Source organism: Triturus cristatus, chromosome 3_1 (genome assembly GCF_964204655.1).
Source record: "Triturus cristatus chromosome 3_1, aTriCri1.1, whole genome shotgun sequence".
In the NCBI taxonomy this organism is placed as follows: domain Eukaryota; kingdom Metazoa; phylum Chordata; class Amphibia; order Caudata; family Salamandridae; genus Triturus; species Triturus cristatus.
This window is the reverse complement of record NC_140583.1, coordinates 342,264,342-342,282,115: the sequence shown is the minus strand read 5'-3', so window position 1 is coordinate 342,282,115 and position 17,774 is coordinate 342,264,342. Positions and strand designations below refer to the sequence as shown.

At 43.7% G+C, this 17,774-nt stretch overlaps 1 protein-coding gene across 1 annotated transcript in view; it reads left to right on the top strand.

The window, feature by feature from the left end:
- The window catches only part of THSD4 (thrombospondin type 1 domain containing 4), a 2,089,562-nt gene that overhangs the window by 593,591 nt on the left and 1,478,197 nt on the right, over window positions 1-17,774 (top strand). The window lies entirely within an intron of this gene.

Below are 17,774 nucleotides of genomic sequence, written 5' to 3'. Positions count from 1 at the left end.
AAATTTCGAATTTAGAGGCAACCCTGAACTTTGCCTCCTCAGATTCGAGGAAGAAAGAAGGACCGTAGATCCGTGCTGACCCAAAAAGAATAGGACACCAACTACTTTGAACCCAGCACGACCGGCCTGTCTTGACTCTGACCTGGTCACAGCAAAACCCCAGCATGTCTAGCAGCCAGCAGTTATCCAGAACCCGGAGGACCTGCCCTGCATCTGGCAGACTGTCTCCCGTGAGCACCGGATTTGCTCAACCAAAGACTCCAACACAGAATCCGGATACAGGTGGCTCCGCGGTTCTGCACCACTCTGCACCTGATGCCTACAGCCCGAGTTCGAGTGGCCAAAAGCCACAAGGACGTCTCCCCTGCGATCCAGGCCTACCTTGAGCTTCATACGGAACACCTGAAGCCTCAACCTGACGGGACCCCCAACCGCGAACGGAGCTGGTATGAAGATCCGCCACCTAAAGACACCCCTGCACTTGACACCCCATGGCCTTGGTGGCCCAACCGACAGTGTCCAGGCATCCCCAAGGAACCCAACTTACCCTCCAGCTGGTGGTCGCCTTCAGGACACGTCCCTGATTGAGCCTGAAGACTTTCCTTCGAACCGGAGATCTACATTGCAAACCACAGGGCTCCCGACATCTTCTTGGCGCTCTGCATCTGGCTGCCTCTGTGCCTCTGGTGGTGCAGCTCCTGTGCTGATTGTTGGCTCCTGCAGGGCTGATCTTACCCCCAGGAACTTTGCTCCCACACCCGAGTGGCCTTCTCATAGGCAGCCCCTGACCGAATACCCTCCTAGCCCCATTGGCTAAGTTTGGGCCCCTGCACTCTGCATCCAGCTGCACTAGCACCACTGGTGGTGCAATTTGAGTGCCTAAATGAATCTTGGTGAACCTTAGTTATAACCCCCAAAAGCTACTTTTGCAGGTCATTTACTTACCTGCAAACCGTTAACCTTCTTTTCTCCCATAGGAACCAATGTTATGATTTTTGTTCCAAAAATGTTGTGTTGAACTAAACCTTTGGATTGAAAACAAAAGTAACTTTGCTTTAAACCTAAAACTGTTGTACTTACCTGTATTTTGTAAAAGCTTGTGTGTAAATATCTCAGCATATCACCTCAAGTATTCGAAGTAACCAAAAAGTAATCTAAAAGTAATCAAAAGTAATTTCTATGTATTCTAAACTGTTTGAAAAGCAAATTAACCCCGAGCGTAGTACTCCGCTTCGCCCACGGAGTGTACGTAGCACTGCTTGCTTCGCAGTTTTCGAAGTAGGCGTAGCAGGCAGTGCTTCGCACACACCAGGGCGAAGCAGAGCTGCCTGCCACCCGCCACCCGCCTCCCGCCCGTCCTCCTTTTAAAATAATGTAAACTATAATAGAAAAATTAAATATAATGCCTTACCTGTAGCGCGGCGCCCTGGGGCTCCCTCTTCCTCGTTGCCGATAACTTCTTTTCACAAATGCGCATGTGCGGATGCCCGCGCATGTGCATTTCTCGCAAGAAATGCGCATGCGCGGGCGTCTGTGCATGCGCATTTGTGAAAAGAAGTTGTCAACGAGGAAGAGGTAGCCCCGGAGACGCCGCGCTGCAGGTAAGGCAATATATTTAATTTTTTTATCATAGTTTACATTATTTCAAAAGGAGGACGGGTGGGAGGCGGGCGGCGCGTAGTGGGGCTACGTGGAGCGCGCGAGTGTGCATAGATTTGGGCACACTACGCATAGCTCCACGTAGCCCCACTACGCCCAGGGTTAAAGCAAATACAAACCTGTAACGAAGCCAATTCCATTCACAATTGCATTTCCTTGTAAAGGTTTGCATTTGGAAGTATATTCTATTTACCTGTGCCAAGTCATGCTTGGTTCTAGAAATAAAACATAAGTATACCTTTTTTAAACTTACCTAAATGGTCTGGATTCGATCTCTGAGTATGTGTCTTCAACCTTTATTGAGTGAATACAATGAATGCTTAACACACCTTCCTGATAAGCCTAACTGCTCGTCCACATTACCACAAAGAGAGCTGTTAGTGATTATATAATTTAGACTCTGCTATACCTCTGGGGATCCCCTGGACTCTGTGCACACTATACCTTACTCTGGTATAATATATGCAGAGCTTGTTTCCTACACAGCCCATCTGTGAATTGAGCAGAACCGATTAATCACCTCTGCAGCGCAACACAATCATGAGCAGACCCAATGCATCACCTCTGCTGCAAGGGTTCTCTCAGTGCAAGGTCTGTCTATCGACCTTGCAGACCACATTGGAACCACCTCCTGCGCTAAGCTTTCCTCATGAAGGCTGTCACATCACAAATCTCTTGTCTTTGATGGCAACGCAGGACCTTGCATCGCAGCTTCTCGGAACCGATGCATCACCTCCGCTACACGACACATCATCGGTGTGGCACATGGCAAAACTCAGCAACCAGGAGTTAAGGTACTTTTGTTCAGCGTGCCTAACTGGGTTTCTGTAGCCAGCCCGCGCTCCGTCGTGGTTGGTCTGAGCTTAGGACTTTTTCCTGGTCTGGCACGATCAGATATTCACAGTTGCCGCTTTTTGTTTTTATGAGCTATTCTCTCTGGAATCTTTAATATTGCATATCTCCGGATCTACTCATTGGACTTTTGTCATTTCAGTCTTGTTTTATTCATAAAGAATAATCTAGTTTTCTAAATCTGGTAAGGGATCCTTTTGGGCTGTTGTTTTCACTGTGTTACTGTTTGAAGTGCTGCATAAATACTTTGCACATTGCCTCCTAAGTTAAACCTGACTGCTATGTTCCAAGCTACCAGAGGGTGGAGCACAGGTTAATTTAGGGTTTGCTTGTGGTTCGTCCTGACAAGGATTTTGGTTGCTGCTTGAGTACGGTTTCACCCCCCTCAACCAGCAACCAAGTCCAAAGGTAAAAATCTTGACCAGGGCAAAGGTGTGAAAAGTATTTGCTCCACATAAGAACTGCTCTGTGCTTTTCCCGCCAAAACCAGTGGTTTCAGTGGGACCTTGTCCAGCAATCAGTCAGTTCCAAGAGGTCTTCTGCGGATGCAACCTACAACCTTGTTATGCTAGAGGATTTCTACTTCCATTTCTGAGACTAAGTCAGAAGGTATAATCTTTGACCATGAAGAACCTGCTTGGTGTATTTGACCTGCACTCCATTGCGGTCAGCCTGAAACACACCTAGGTCCCAGGGACTACTGATTTGGTCTTTACGTTTTCTTGCATATTTTTTGCTATACAAATTCATATCTCTTATTCCCCTTATTGGATTTTTGACTATTTGGTGTCATTTCGCTCAATACATTTTGCCTCTGTGTTTTCAAACTGGTAATGCTTTACCTTTTAACTGGCTTGTTGCTGCTAAATACTTTACACATTTTGCAAAGTTAAGCATGTCTATTTAGTGCCATAGTTACCAGGGGGTTGAGCCCATATATTTTTTAAAGTGTATAACTCTGGTTCCCCTTGTTGGATTATTGACTATTGGAAGCCATTTTACTCATCTTTCTCTATTTCCAAAGTGGATAAATCTCTTAAAATATATATTTCCGGTACCTCTTATTGGATTTTTGATTATTTGAAGCCTCTTTACTCATTTTTCTCTGTTTCCAAACTGGATATGTTTAGACATTTTAACTGTCTTGTTACTGCTAAATACTGTACAGTTTCTTAAGTTAAGCTTGTCTGCTCTGTGCCATAGCTACGAGGGCGTTGAGCCCAGGTGTAAATTATTGAAATTGCATTTTCCTTCACAGTTTTATGGCCTTAGATCTTATGGTGTACCATCATTCACCCTAATTAATAATCCACTTTCTTACAAATATGTTATGGTGTTGGGAAGCCATCTTAGCAAAATCAATATTTTGGAACATATGAGGTAAATGTCTTGACTGCTTTTCTACAATAGTCATGAAAACTCGCCCTGGAGCCTCATACAGATGAGTGAATGACAGCATTTATATAGCACCTACCTCCCTATAATGGTTTCTTTGCACAATAAATGTATGGATGCTCATGAAACCTCTCTGGAGCCCCATGCAGATAAGTGGCATCATTTAGGTTTTTCCCATTATCCTGAAATCTCTTGGCAACACCAGTCTAAACATGTTCAGTTACAGTAGAAACAAATTAGCCGTCCCCTCATCGTGACACAAATGCTGGTGGTGTAACATGGCATACAGCTACCACTTCCACAGGTGCAAAATCCTTTGCTCTACGCTTCTGTTCATGATGTTCCTTGCAAGTGCCTACAATTCATAGCTGTCACATGTGGCATTTCGCACCTTAGTTTTTAAGTCTTCATGAGCCCCTGTTACGATATGTCTTACCTAGGTGGTAGCAACAGTGTAACAGTAGTAGCAACAGGCTCCAACACATGTGTTCTTGTGATCTTAGTGCTGGGAGGAAAGTGCTGTAGCCTGGTGTTGGGACTCTTCTGCAGTGGTCAGTGCTTTACCAGAAAGACAGTAGCCTCCCAATATTGCAGAATATTCCTTTACAGGCAGGTCAGACAGCCGCATCTGGGCTCCTTATGTTCGGTGGTGCATTCTCAGAGTTCCAGACCGTGGCCCCGGAGTCAAGGCAGCCTCCTCTCCTGGCAGACGGGGGTCCTCATCAAGATTGTTTGGTTCCTTGGGCAACGGCCCTGTCAAAGCACTTAGGCGGTGGCCCTAAATCGAAGCTAATGGGCAACAGCCCAATGATGTCCTTGGGCAATGGGCCACAATGCAAAGGCAAATTACCCTCAGTGAACTGTGATGTTCTGCCAGCACAGCTATTCCCGATGGTCCATAATGGCCCCACCTCGCTCACCAGGGTCCTCATCTCCTCATCTCCAATGGGCTTCGCACTCTTCAGACTCTCCTTCTTCGCGTTGGGCACACTGGTCTTGGCAGGCAGGCAGGCTTGAGCTCCATGCTCCTATGCCTCAGAGACATATGACTCTCAAAGGTTTAAATGACTAAGTTTCCCATATTTTATTGTTGGGAGTTCCTGTAGTGTGCACCTTAGCGGTCCCACCATTTACCATAAACACTGTGCTCTGGCCTCCCTGCCCAGCATTCTTCCTGAATAATAATATGCCTTTGATGCGCACAGGGGATGTGCTGCTTTCTTCCTAGTGTAGCTCTTCCATGAGCTTCAGCAATGTCAACAGTCCACATCTCCTGTCTGGGTCTGCAGTCCACACCCCTATCTTAACATATTCGAGGCACTGGTTTAACCAAATTGGAACCCATGGGCCTCCATGTTATGTACTGTCAAAGACACATATGCATGCAGTCTTAAGTTCACACAAACATGAGTGCCGGTTTCAGTGCTACATTCCTCCCATGTAGGCCAAGCCAGTTGCAAATACAGTTGCAGAAGTTTAACTGAGTGGACCGGTAGGCTCCAGACCTGTGACACAGGCTACATCCCGGCCAATCTACTCTTGACCAAATGGGTATGCTGCACCCACCACGCCCGTATTCTGCAACTCTGTTTGATGGCAGTAGCCCAACACATTCTGAGGGACTTGCTTTGTGTGCCCCTCCTGTTCAATGGTAGACCACAGTTCATCAAGGTACGCTTAGGACACGGCATGCATGAATGTACTGTGCATGTCGGAACCAGGGTTCCAGATCTACATACAGCTGGGCCACTGCTGAGCAAGATTCATGTCTGTTACCATAAGGAGACTTTTTCATCCTAACAGGAAGAAACAGACCATAAATGATAGCCGAACAGACAGAAGAGGGCTAACCCAAAGACCCTTTTTGTATTTATATGTCTGTTGGGTTTATTAACTTTTTATTAAAAGGGCCTGGTAGACAACTGCTCATACCAGGAAGCTATAAGATGCTCTAACAAGGAGCATCAGTGTAAAGTTTCCACCACCTTGGTTTAGAAAGTAATCAACATCATTGCTTTCTACAGTAATCTGTGACATTCTACATAACAAAATACTTGGCTATGGGCATTACCACTGTCGGTTATTAATTCACTCTTAAAGGCATATGGTGTTCACAATAAATCAGTCAGACCTATTGCCTTTGTTGTAATTTTCCTCATTACCAGCTTACACTTCTGACATACGACCCAACTTTTCATAATGAACTAATCAGCCTTTTACCCTTTATCACTGGCTCATCCTCAAAACCATCTCAGGCTTACTATATTGAGCGTAAGCTTTACTACCAGATATAGTACACAGTCATAAAATTAGAAATACGTACAAAATTAGAGGTGGCAAAACAATATACAACTCCTCCTGAGAGTGCCTAAGAAGGATTCTCGGAGGTGTACTGTGGGTGTCTACATGAAGAAACGGATGCAGCAGAACTTCGAGGACCATGAAGAAATAAGCATCCTTAGAGATGAGCTGAATGCATGCATTGTGCAAAGCAGACAATCTGCATGCAACACAGTCACACATACATTGGCTCTAAGCAACCCTGAAAAACTGTTGACATTTGCTTTTCTGTGGCAGCGGTGTTCGGATCTCTCCAAAAATGCTAAGTCCTCTGATGTTCAAAGTTATACTTTCACAGTTCTCGATTCTACAATCCTCTGGCGGCAATTCAGAGCTGCTTAGTGGAAAAGACATACGTTGCTCTTGAGACCAAATGGTAAATTAATCCTAATTGTTTGGCAGGTCAGAGCCGATCAAAACCTCACTCGTTTATGTGAGATTAGTCTCCCTAAACAGTCTTTATTTGTGTGCTTGCGCAGAGCTCGTGCAAGTGTAATGAGTTCCATACTCTGCAGTCACACGTTTGGATGCGCTTTGTACTAAATACACATTTATTGCCAGGAACGAGTTTTGGCGAATGGACGTGTTCCCGGTTACCTTGCACCTAGTTTTCATTGAAAAAAGAAAATGGCACCCTGCCACCATTTCATTGGTAGTTGTGATTTGTATAACTCTCCTCTCAGGCCCTTTGCACTCAAGCATCCGCAGGCTTCTTAAATTAATGCAATCAGATGCTGGAGGGCACATACAACTGGCAGCCTTTGAGGTTAAAACATGCAGGAAATGATCAAACACATGGAGAGGTGTGGCTCACTGGTTAGAGGCGGCAGATCCGCAAGCAGAGAATCGGCCAGGGACCAGGGTTCAATTCCCGACGCGGCAGGGTCGTGAACCAGGGTCAAAAACGGACTCGATAATTCTCGCCTCGGTACCTACTCTAACCAGGAACACACTCGGCAACTCTGGGCATTAGCTTGCCTCATCTCCACAACGGCCCCCCACATTCGCCGGGGATGCCTGGTTTCACCGTGGAGGTACCATCTCACAGGGATAGCCAGGACAGGTTCCCCAGCGGTCTACAGCGCCAGGACGCCTCAGGGCAGCAGTGCGCTTTACAAGACACATACATTTACATTTACACATGCCTGAGCAAGGCTTATCTAGCAATCTTCGGTACAAAAGTGTAACCTAAGGCTCAGAGAACTGGCGATGTATTCTGTAGCGGAAGCACACCCAATGCTGAAAAGCAGCCTATGATACCTATAGTTCCATTCAGTTTCTTTTTCATTTTGAGACATGAACTCTTTTGTGAGCTCTGGCTATTCTGTACCTGTTGGGGAGATGACTGTCTGCGCTATTTGTATTCATTGCACATAAACTGAGTTGATTGTTAGTGTGATTGGTGTTCTGTGCCAGTCCCAAATGTCACAGCTGCGTGTGTCTGAAAAATCATCAGTGGTTATGAATGTAGTGGCTGTTCATTGCATCAACCGTCATTTACTTTGCACTTCATAAAATGCGCTTTCTGTGTAAAGTAGGCCTGGGCGGAGTTCACAGAGTTCTGCGTACAAAGCGGAGTTCCGCAAGCGGTGGAGTGCATTAGGTCACGCCATTCGTGCTGATTTTTAGCGCCAGGTGTTTTGTCCCAGGCTGCAAAATCAGCACAAATGACACCATGCACAGCGCAAGAATAGGCTGCTTCTTTCTGCTGCTCGAGTAAATGTTCTATTCGAGTGGCAGCTTCCTCAATGCGAACTGAAGGTTTCTCAACACGAGTGATCACGTCCATCCGCGACTGTCGCGTTGAAAAATCTCGCTGAGAGATGGTTTAGTGTTGGATTTTCCTCGCAGACTTTTTTGGTACTCTGCGTGCTCCACAGAGCAATGACAGCTCTGCAAACTCCATGAACGGAGCGGAGCTCACCACCCTGGCCCAGTGTAAAGTCGCTCATAATCATTAGGTATATTAGTAATGCTGGCTCTCTAAACACAGAAATACAGCACTACATAGGTGAAAGGGTGATGTGGTGGTCATACCACACCTGTTACTTACTGCATCTCATAGTTTTGTACTTTGTGTGTTGTACTTTGGTTATATTGCTATCACATGGATTTTCACTCAGAGCTTGTAATAAGTACCAAGGTGGTGGTGAACTATGAGACAGTAAAGTTAGTGCTACCATTTTCCCATGTCCTTCTTCTACCTGTCTTGTTTAAGCAGTTGGGTGTCTACTGATGCAATTTTTCAATATACTAATTTAGTCATTGTGGAGGTTTGTGTGTGACCTGTAGATCAAAGGATTGATTGCTGGTCCACTCAATCAGCCTCAACCATCCACTCAATCAGCCTTAACCATCCACTCAATCAGCCTTCAGAGGTCAAAATAATGAGTTCCTTAATATGGTTTAAGGCAATATGCGTCATTGAAAGGGCTTTTAGAGTTAAGTGAAACATCTCCAAATAAGCAACCTTTATTACTTTGTCTAAAAAAAAAGAAAATCGTGAACTTATAGCTGCTATTTAAGTCTCTATCCATAGATGTCAATCATAAAATGACTGCTGAATTGAACCCAAAATAACTAACAAACAAATGGCTATAATTATGAACAGACTAAGTAATCTAGGTTCTGTTCATAAACCGTTTAGGGCAAATTTAACTCAAGGCAGAAGGGTTTTTATTTTTTTATAAAAATGAAAGCTAAGGAGAGGTGCTTCTGAGATAGATGAGAAAAACATTCTATTCCAGGGCAGCTTGAACGGAAAAGCATCTTTGACCTGTAGACTCCTGTTTGATCGATGGAGTTTTATCCATGGTGTAATGTTATTCGAGATTCTATTTGCTTAGCTTATGAAGCCCTGTATTTTCATTTGACCCAGTGTGCTCCTTTTGTTTTCAGTCTGGTGGTCTAAAGGCTCCATGTGGGAAATAGTTTGTGCGAATAGGGTCACATGCTTGTTTGTTCTGCCTTGCTGATGCCACAACACATCTTATATCATTATGTTGGGAAATCTTGATTCGAGGGTTATCCAAGAGTGCCCCAATCAACTCCATGTATGGACATAAAGTAATTGGAAAGAGAACAGATCACTGAGTACCCCACTAGCTGATGCTTGATTCTCTCACAACCATCCTAATTTTCCCAGTATTTTTTCCTTTGTGAAACAAACAATTGAGGGGAATTCTTATTGTTATCTGATAACAAATGTCATGATGTCCCATTATTCCTGTCCTTTTTCTGCCTTTATTGAAGGGGTGGCTCCTCCGTTATGGCAGGGGAGCGTCGCCCCACTGAGTGGCAGCAGATAAAAACAGATGAAAAAAGAAAATTATATAAAGCCAATTTTATTATCAATGAATTTTTCTCCTTACCGGCAGACTGCCAGCGAGCGCAGGGTGGGGCCATGCAGTCTGTGCAAAAGTGGGGAGGAGGGGTGATTGGCAGTACTAAGTGCGCGTAAGGGTTTGGCCGACCGTCTTAAGCCGGCCAAACCGTCATGCGCACTTAGCATTTTTCCACCCGGCCGTGTTGTACAGCTGGATGGCGAAAAGCCACTGTCTGAGTGGCAAACTAGGCAGCTCAGACCAAGCCTGGTACTGCTGTCATGCTGGGAAGACTATTCCCTGCATGAGAGCAGCGTCAGGATAACCATCTGGGAACTGCTCAGTGTGCACCAGCCCGAAGTTTAGGATCGGGATAGGAGCAATGCGGCGACCGCAGTGGCAGGTGAGAAAAGTTTTATATTTTAAAAAAATATGTTCTTATTTTTGTAACTCCCACTTGCCCCCCCTTAACCTCCGTCGCTGCCCCACTGCTGCCGATCCCGAGTATCCGCAACTGCTTTATTTGTGTATTTTCAATGAACAATAAGTAAACAGCTGACACATAATAAACATTCACCCCAAGGGGCCTCGAGGGGGCTGAACAAAAAAATTGAACACGCATTACAGGCTCCTTCTAACCTATTTAAAAAGAAAGCAGCACAAAATCTACCAGTTAAGATAACATCTGCTTCAGGTGATCACTCGCCCACCTCCACTGATGATCCAAAATACTCAGAACCATCACAAGAACTCCCCTTAGAGCCAACTATAGTTTGCCGAAATCGCTTTCTACCCCTTGAGTCATTAGAAGAAGCAAAAGGCACCTCAGAGGCTCAAACAGAGATTGGAAGCCACAAGACAACAGTAGATACTGCTGTATCTCTTCGAGACCACCACTTAGGGTCAATAAAGGAGATGAAAGGAGGGGGCCTTAAGACTATTATTTTACATTTTACTGACATAGTGAAACATCTGATTGCAGCAATAGCTGAGCCTAATCATACCAGAACAGAGTTTTGTGAAACAATCCATGGAGTGAGGACACATTGTGTGAGGAGCCCTCAAGGGGTTCAGCTCGTAGTCTGGCCCAGGGCACTTCCATCAGGTTGTATGACGTTATAACGCATGCTTTTACCCCGCATGCCATTAGAATGCAAATTTTTACCCCGACTTGCAGTCGGGGTGCGCTGGTTGTTGGAGTAGTATAATTTACTATTCCAACTCTAGTGTGTGCAACACTAAGGAAGGTGTTGGAGTTAAATCCAACACCTTATACCCCCTGCAATAAGCCATTTACGTTGTAACGGCATGCAGGGTAAAAGCATGCATTCGAACGCATGCGCTGTAACAGCTGTGCCCCTTTCCATCACTAAGACCAGTGGGGCAGCTGGGCCTTGGGGAACACTGACAACCCTGTGTTGTATAAAATAAGACATTGCAACTATGACACCGGGGACAGGTTGTTAAATGATGGTACGTGACATTCAGCAGATGACACTAATCGATTTAGAGGAAATCTCCCTAGGTTGGCTGATCAAGAGCTCAAAACCATATGCTAAATGGCTCTGAGAGATGAGCCTCACATGCCCATAAAAGGGGTCTTTCGCTAGCAGCTTAGATTTATATGGTCAACGTACCTAAACTACCTTTTTTCATCAAGACACAAGGATTTCTTAAAAGACAAAGTCTTATACTGGATTTGACATGTAAGAGATTGTAATTCAGTGATTAGGGAGGCCATTCTTAGCACTAAAAGATGTGCTGCTAATGGCCTAAAATTTGATTGTACTGAATTGACATTTATTGAGAAGAATCTAGCCGATAGCTTGGTAGTGCTTGAAGCTACGACTAGTCCCCCCTCAAGTGGTTTTATCATCCCATTCAAATTACGCTTGAAGAACACATAGACAAAACTTATCATACCTCTTCTTCGCAATCTGATCGTAACTCTCTTCTAGGGGACCTTGATTGACTGTGCAGTGAGAGTACTTCTCCTTTAATAATACAACATTCACTATTTCTACACACCTTAAGGGCTGAAAGGCTTCATATGAAAGGATAAACTCTTCCCCTGAAGTCGCCCAATCTGTCTCAGACTCTAGCCACTATGAGTAGAGGTCTACACCCTTCAATTTGCATGCCACATAAGGACAAGGAAAATCCTCCCCTTAATTCCAAATTGATTCCAGTTGCTCAGTCCTTACACCAACTGTCACTTTGAATTGTTAAGTGAGTGAAGTGTTAACAATGGTTTCTGGAATGTGGCAGGCATAAAGTCCAACCTTGCGGGCCGGATTGGAAGGACTTTATAGAGAAATTTGACATTTGCATCTTCCAGGAAACCTGGAGTATGGAACTTGTGTTTAGGGCCAGTTGTACCAATCTCTGGAATCCAGCTAAAGCTACTCATTATGTGAGCCTTACGGAGGATTGGTAATATGAATTAGGGTCTCTCTTAATTTTACAATTCAGGTACTAAAGATAGGTTCTCCTGACATATTGGGAATACAAATTTGGAAAAATTGGAATCATAAGGTTGACATTTACAATGATGATGCAAGAGGGGTAAATGGAGGTAACTCATCTGAAACACTTCACACACTAGAGAGATATTGGGAGAAGAGGAAACATCACGTCTGTTTGCTCTAAGCTCTTAAGTAATGTTTTCTTCTCTTTTTTCTCGTTAAATGTAATACTGTGTTAAGTATGTTGCCCTCTTGTTGACAATAAATAAAAATGTTTTTTTTTTAAAAAGGGAGAAGAGGAAACACCTATCATATTTTATCCTGACAGGTGACTTTAGCACTATTTGAGCCTCTGGATAGAGATGATGTTAACTTAACCAAAGAAGGTTGGGGTATTCCTCAACTTCAGTTAGCTCCGGTTCAAAAGTGGACATGTAGCCATCCAATTGAAGGCCCTCACACTAGAATATGGGCTCAGGGCAACGAATGGCAGTACCAAATCAGATAGTAGGGGGTTCTACATTCTATTCTAATTGATCTCAGATTATGGCACACAGATGGGGATATGAAACAAAGGGAACGGATCGAGAGTAACCATAATCCCCCATGCCTTTATATGTGAAATGTATCTATAGACCTCCAGAGAGCTTATAACAAGCATACACTTAAATGGCACTAGTTAATTGCTCACCCTGACATATTGTCTTCTATTTGTCTAGACTTATCAAGTACCTCTTCAAATTTAGGTGTTTTATTGGCCATTAATAATAACAATAAGGAAGCCACATGCATTCACTCATCCTTTTTCGACCATATAAGCCTGTATTATTTAGCACCCAGCACTCAAACAAAGAAGCACTGTAATAGTAAAACTTTGTGTAGACATGCCAGAAGGCAGCTAACATTGGCAATTAGATCGCGAGGCTTGGCTCAGATAGCGGCTTCAAGAAAAGCGTATAAACAAGTAAACAAGCACAGCATAAATCAAATATGTTTTGTGACAAAAAGAGATGGTGCGACCTACTCAAATCGATAGAGCGGCTATGCCTAAACCTCCTAATTACATCTTGCCTCTTGATTAGTTGAACTATTTTAAGGCCTTATACACTGATAAATCTCATGCCCACCTCAACAATGCTGTGCGAAGATTTGAAAAAAGGGTGATTTGGTATTCTATTTAAGGGATATAAAAAACTGCCCATGATGCCACTGCATGTGGGAAAGCACCTGGACACGATGATACCGAGTGACTTCTTCATTCATGCCAAAAACCACTGGTCTAAATGCATCTTAGCGCTGACACATGAAATTGCAAGGGTTGCAGCTTTTTCTAATTCCTGGAAAGGATCCGAGGTATTACTAGTTTTTAAAAAGGCCGATAGAAACATGCATATTAATTATAGACCTGTAAGTCTAATTGACATCATCCAAAAGGTTTTCTGTAGTGCAATGCTGGGAAAAATACATGTGCGGATTAAAGACAAGAAAGATTCTATTTTCGCTTCAAACTGGTTTCAGAAAAAACACTGGTACCATAGGACAGGGTTTTCGGTTTCAGACCTTGTACTGGAAGACTGTGCTGATCGACAAAGGACACTTATATGTGGCCTTGGTCCGTTTGAAGTTGGCCTTTGTCTTGCTTCCCCGCCAGAAGTTGTGCAGGTTATACTGAATATGTGGATGCTTTCAAACATCCTCTGTATTATAATTCAACTCCACGAGGATAATTTTGCAGGGTTCGATGGGGCGAGCAGGGCAACTAGCAAATCCCTTTCCCATTGATAAGGGTGTCCGTCAGAGCTGTGTTTGGGCTCCCACCCTGTTCTCCCTGTATCTAAATGATGTTGTACATTTTTTAATCCTCGTATACTTATGATGCCCCTTCCCTAGCTGGAGCAAAAATTCCTATTTCACTTTTTGCTGATGACATTTTACTAGTGTCCCAAGCTGCAAATGGTTGACAATGTTTAGTGAACCGCTTTGAAGAATTCTGCTCCTTGCATGGGCTTGTAGTAAATGCAGCTTAAACTAAGTATATCATAATTAATCAACATAAATCTTAAGGGAAGATAATATTGGGAGGGGTGGATCTAGAAAAAGTAGACACCTTTGACTACCTAGGAATGCATCTATTATCAAAAATGTCGTGGAAGATGCATGTTGACAAAAGCACCCTACATTTTAAACAAGCTGGGGGTGCCAAACTGAAGAAACATCACACATCATGAAGCAAGCTAGTCTCCCCAGCCTTACAATTGTATGACTCAAAGGCCATGGGTGACGCCCTTTATGGAGCTGAGCTTTGGGGCTTTCACAACTTAGCTGACATGACTAGATCTGAAAACAAATTATTAAGTTAAAAAAGAGGGTGGGAGCACACTACCTCACATCCAAGCACTCCAGTGCATCATGGTAAACAGAGTGCATGATAACACTTACTTCAGAGGCAGCGTTTAGTTTTCTCCCTTGTTGGTGCAGCCAATGGTGGGATTTGAGGCAGTGTGCTCCCATCCTCTTATTGTTTGAAAGATCTCCATTGAGCTAATGAGCTGCGTAGCGCTGGCTGATGAACCTACACACAGTGAATGGTAAAGAGACCTGACAAGACTTTGGGATCCATAAGAATGTGTTGCTCTATACTGAAAAAAGTGAGACACTCAGCACTGGCTGCACCAACAATGGTGTACACTAAAGACTTTCAACTGAAGTGAGTGTTGTCATGCACTGCATTTACCACAATGCATCTGGGTGAATTGCATGCTGGTATGCCTGGCAGTGTGCTCCCTCCTTCTGTTGAATTTTTCAAGATCCTTAGCTTCCTCTTCTCTATCATATCTTTATATCCTCTAAAACCTGACATAGGGAGAAAACTGATTTCAGATCTAGCAAGTAATAGACCTGTTCTTGAGGAAGTTGAGAGACACAGCGGAACTAGCTGCCTATATCAAAGCACTGCAAGAAATAGTCAAGCAGGATAGATTTCATAACATAGACTGTCTTAACAACATTAAGAAACTTCTGAGTTGTTTGTGTCTGCAGGAGCTGTGGGACACCTTTCCTAATGAGCGTCTCCTGACCAAAGAGAGAATGAAAGAATTATATTGGCTATGGACACCTCAGAACAATATTGAGACGTCAATAGAGATCCAGGCGAGAGAACATTATACATCCTATTTAGACTAGATTCCTTGCCCCTTAATGAGTTCACAGCTAAATAGCCAACTTCAATTATGCTGTCCTTGTATTGCCCCTCTTGCTACACTCACAATCAGACCCCCTGCTCATGTACTGTTTGTCTGCCCGGCCTATTCAAGACCAGGCTCACATGGATTAAACCAGTATGAGTCCAGATGGGCACATCGAGCCATGTGGTAGTTCTCAGAATACTAATGTTTAGGAAAGATGTGGATTATAAGGTGGAAATCCTTGTTGTTCTAAATGAAAATCATTAGCAATGTACTGTATCTAAAGGAGTCAATACTACTTAAGTGTGGTCCTGGTACTAATTTAAGACTCTGGTTGTTACTCCTTATTGTTTACATAGCAGACCCAGAAAGAGGATTTTGTATAATGATCAGGTTTTGCTAAATCTGACAGCCCACTCACCATGGGAAATCCTCCGGGTTTCAGATGAAATGTATGTTAAGTAGTGTTGTAAAGCTTGTCTATTCCAGCTAGTGTCCAGGTCTCTGAAGGATCCTGGCAGGGTTTGACTGATTCTATGAAAGGCAGTACGGATGCTTTGATTGCAATTCTCTCTTTTATATATCTAAGTCTGCCATACCTGTCAGTACCACGTCCAGGATTTCAATTGTAGTCTACATTACTTGAGTATGGTCTGCACATGCTAAAATGATGCTGATGAATTGAGCTAGCTTTATCACTGCACTATGCACCAAAGACGTTGCCGGTCACACTGCATGTTATGGCCTACCTAAGAGATACATGGCCAGTAACAAAAAATTCTCACCTCTAATGTGAACATTCCTTTGTTTTGATCACGTATGTTATTGATCTAGTCGAACCTGCACTTTAGATACTAGTACAAAATGGAGATCACAAAAAGGTTAAAACATGAACTCAAATAAGATTGTGACGTGTTGTGTTTTGCTGATTGTTCTTCTGCACTATGAATGGAAAAAAAATTATTTCGTTTTATATGATCATGATTTATGAGTTTTTACATTTTTGAACAATAGTCTGAGTATGCATTTTTAAAAATCTTATTTTATTGTATCTTGGTTTTAACTTCTATGACGTTTTCTTTATTGCTTCCTTCCCTCAACTCAGCTTGTTTCAGAGGAACTGAATCCCTTTATTACTGGATTAAAAAAAGGATTAAAGACCATATTAATATACTTGCCTGGAGCTCAAGGAGGCTAGTTATCATTAGGCTGGCAGCAGCTGCCTCCTCTCTGTGCTTTATCCTTATATGAGGTAGGAAAACGTCTCTCATAGCAGAGACAATGGCTTAGACCTTCAGGCAAGACCTACGTGTGAGGTATGTGACTGCTTTCAGCACAAGAAGGGCTGTTGAGCAAGATACAGGAATGTCATTAACTTGAAAAGTATCTGGGTGAGGCATGCTCATTCATAGTTTAATGTAAAGGAAGACCGGGCAACGAGAAGGTTTTTGTTTTTAGGGCCGACGATAGCCATCTTGGCATGAGGCAATTGGGAGGGGAAGCTGGTTCCAAAATCAGCTTAATGTAGCTGAGACGGATCGGACTGCTTATTTTAGTACACATCCTGACTGGGACACCAGCCACCTCCGAAGGATGAAGGGTTCTTCCATGTTGGGGTAATCAGAATAGTGTATTGTGGGATAGCGAAACAAAAAGGATGTACTGCAAATGTGGTAAGGGTTCCCCTGGGGAACTTTTTTTCAATGGTTAGGGAGTGACCGGGAGTCACACCCACCCACTAGATAGTGGATCTTACAAAATGAGCACCTCATCACCTGCTCATCAGAATACTTTCTGGACTTGTGAAAGAACATATGAGGACTACATTTGCTGTCTGCGACATGTGTGGAGACCTGAAGGGCTGGACCAGCTTCTACTCATACCTAGGACTGAAAAGCAGACTAGAAGCATCAGTTAGCTGACCTCCTGTGGGATACAGGAGACTTTTTCCTGATGTGACCAGTTGACCAGTTACAACTGAGCCTGGACTGGACCCTGCTGGTGGCCTCTGTTGGAGTGAGTCCTGGTCCTTAACTTGTGTACCTGAGTGCTGTAATAGCCTTTGAAGAGGCCAGGAAGAGCTGCTCCAGAAAGTCTGAAAAGATAGTTCTTTGAAAGTTTTGACTCCCTAGACCTCCTAAGTGTCAGTGGAATCTCACGGCAAATGTGTCTAATTTTGAGAGGACTTGTCTGATACAGTGTCTGGCTTGCCCTGCTAAAGGATTTTGAGCTCCAAAAAAGGCTCAATCTGAAGGCAGGCATCTAGAACGGGTAAAGGTGCAAACAGTATCTGACTGATGGGAGGAATTCAGCAAGTGTGCAGTTTGAATTTTACCAGCTCTGAGAGTTTCCTGCCAAAAACAATGGCTTCAGCGTGACCTTTCACAATGGTTTAGTAACTTCAAGAGGACTTCACTGGATACAACCTGCAGCCTTGCCCAGGTAGAGGACTTTGTCTTCCATTTCAGATACTAAGTCAGAAGGTAACTGACCCAGCTGTTGGATCCAATCTCCGCTCCATCGTGGTTGTCTTGAAATCGTCCCTACATCCTTGT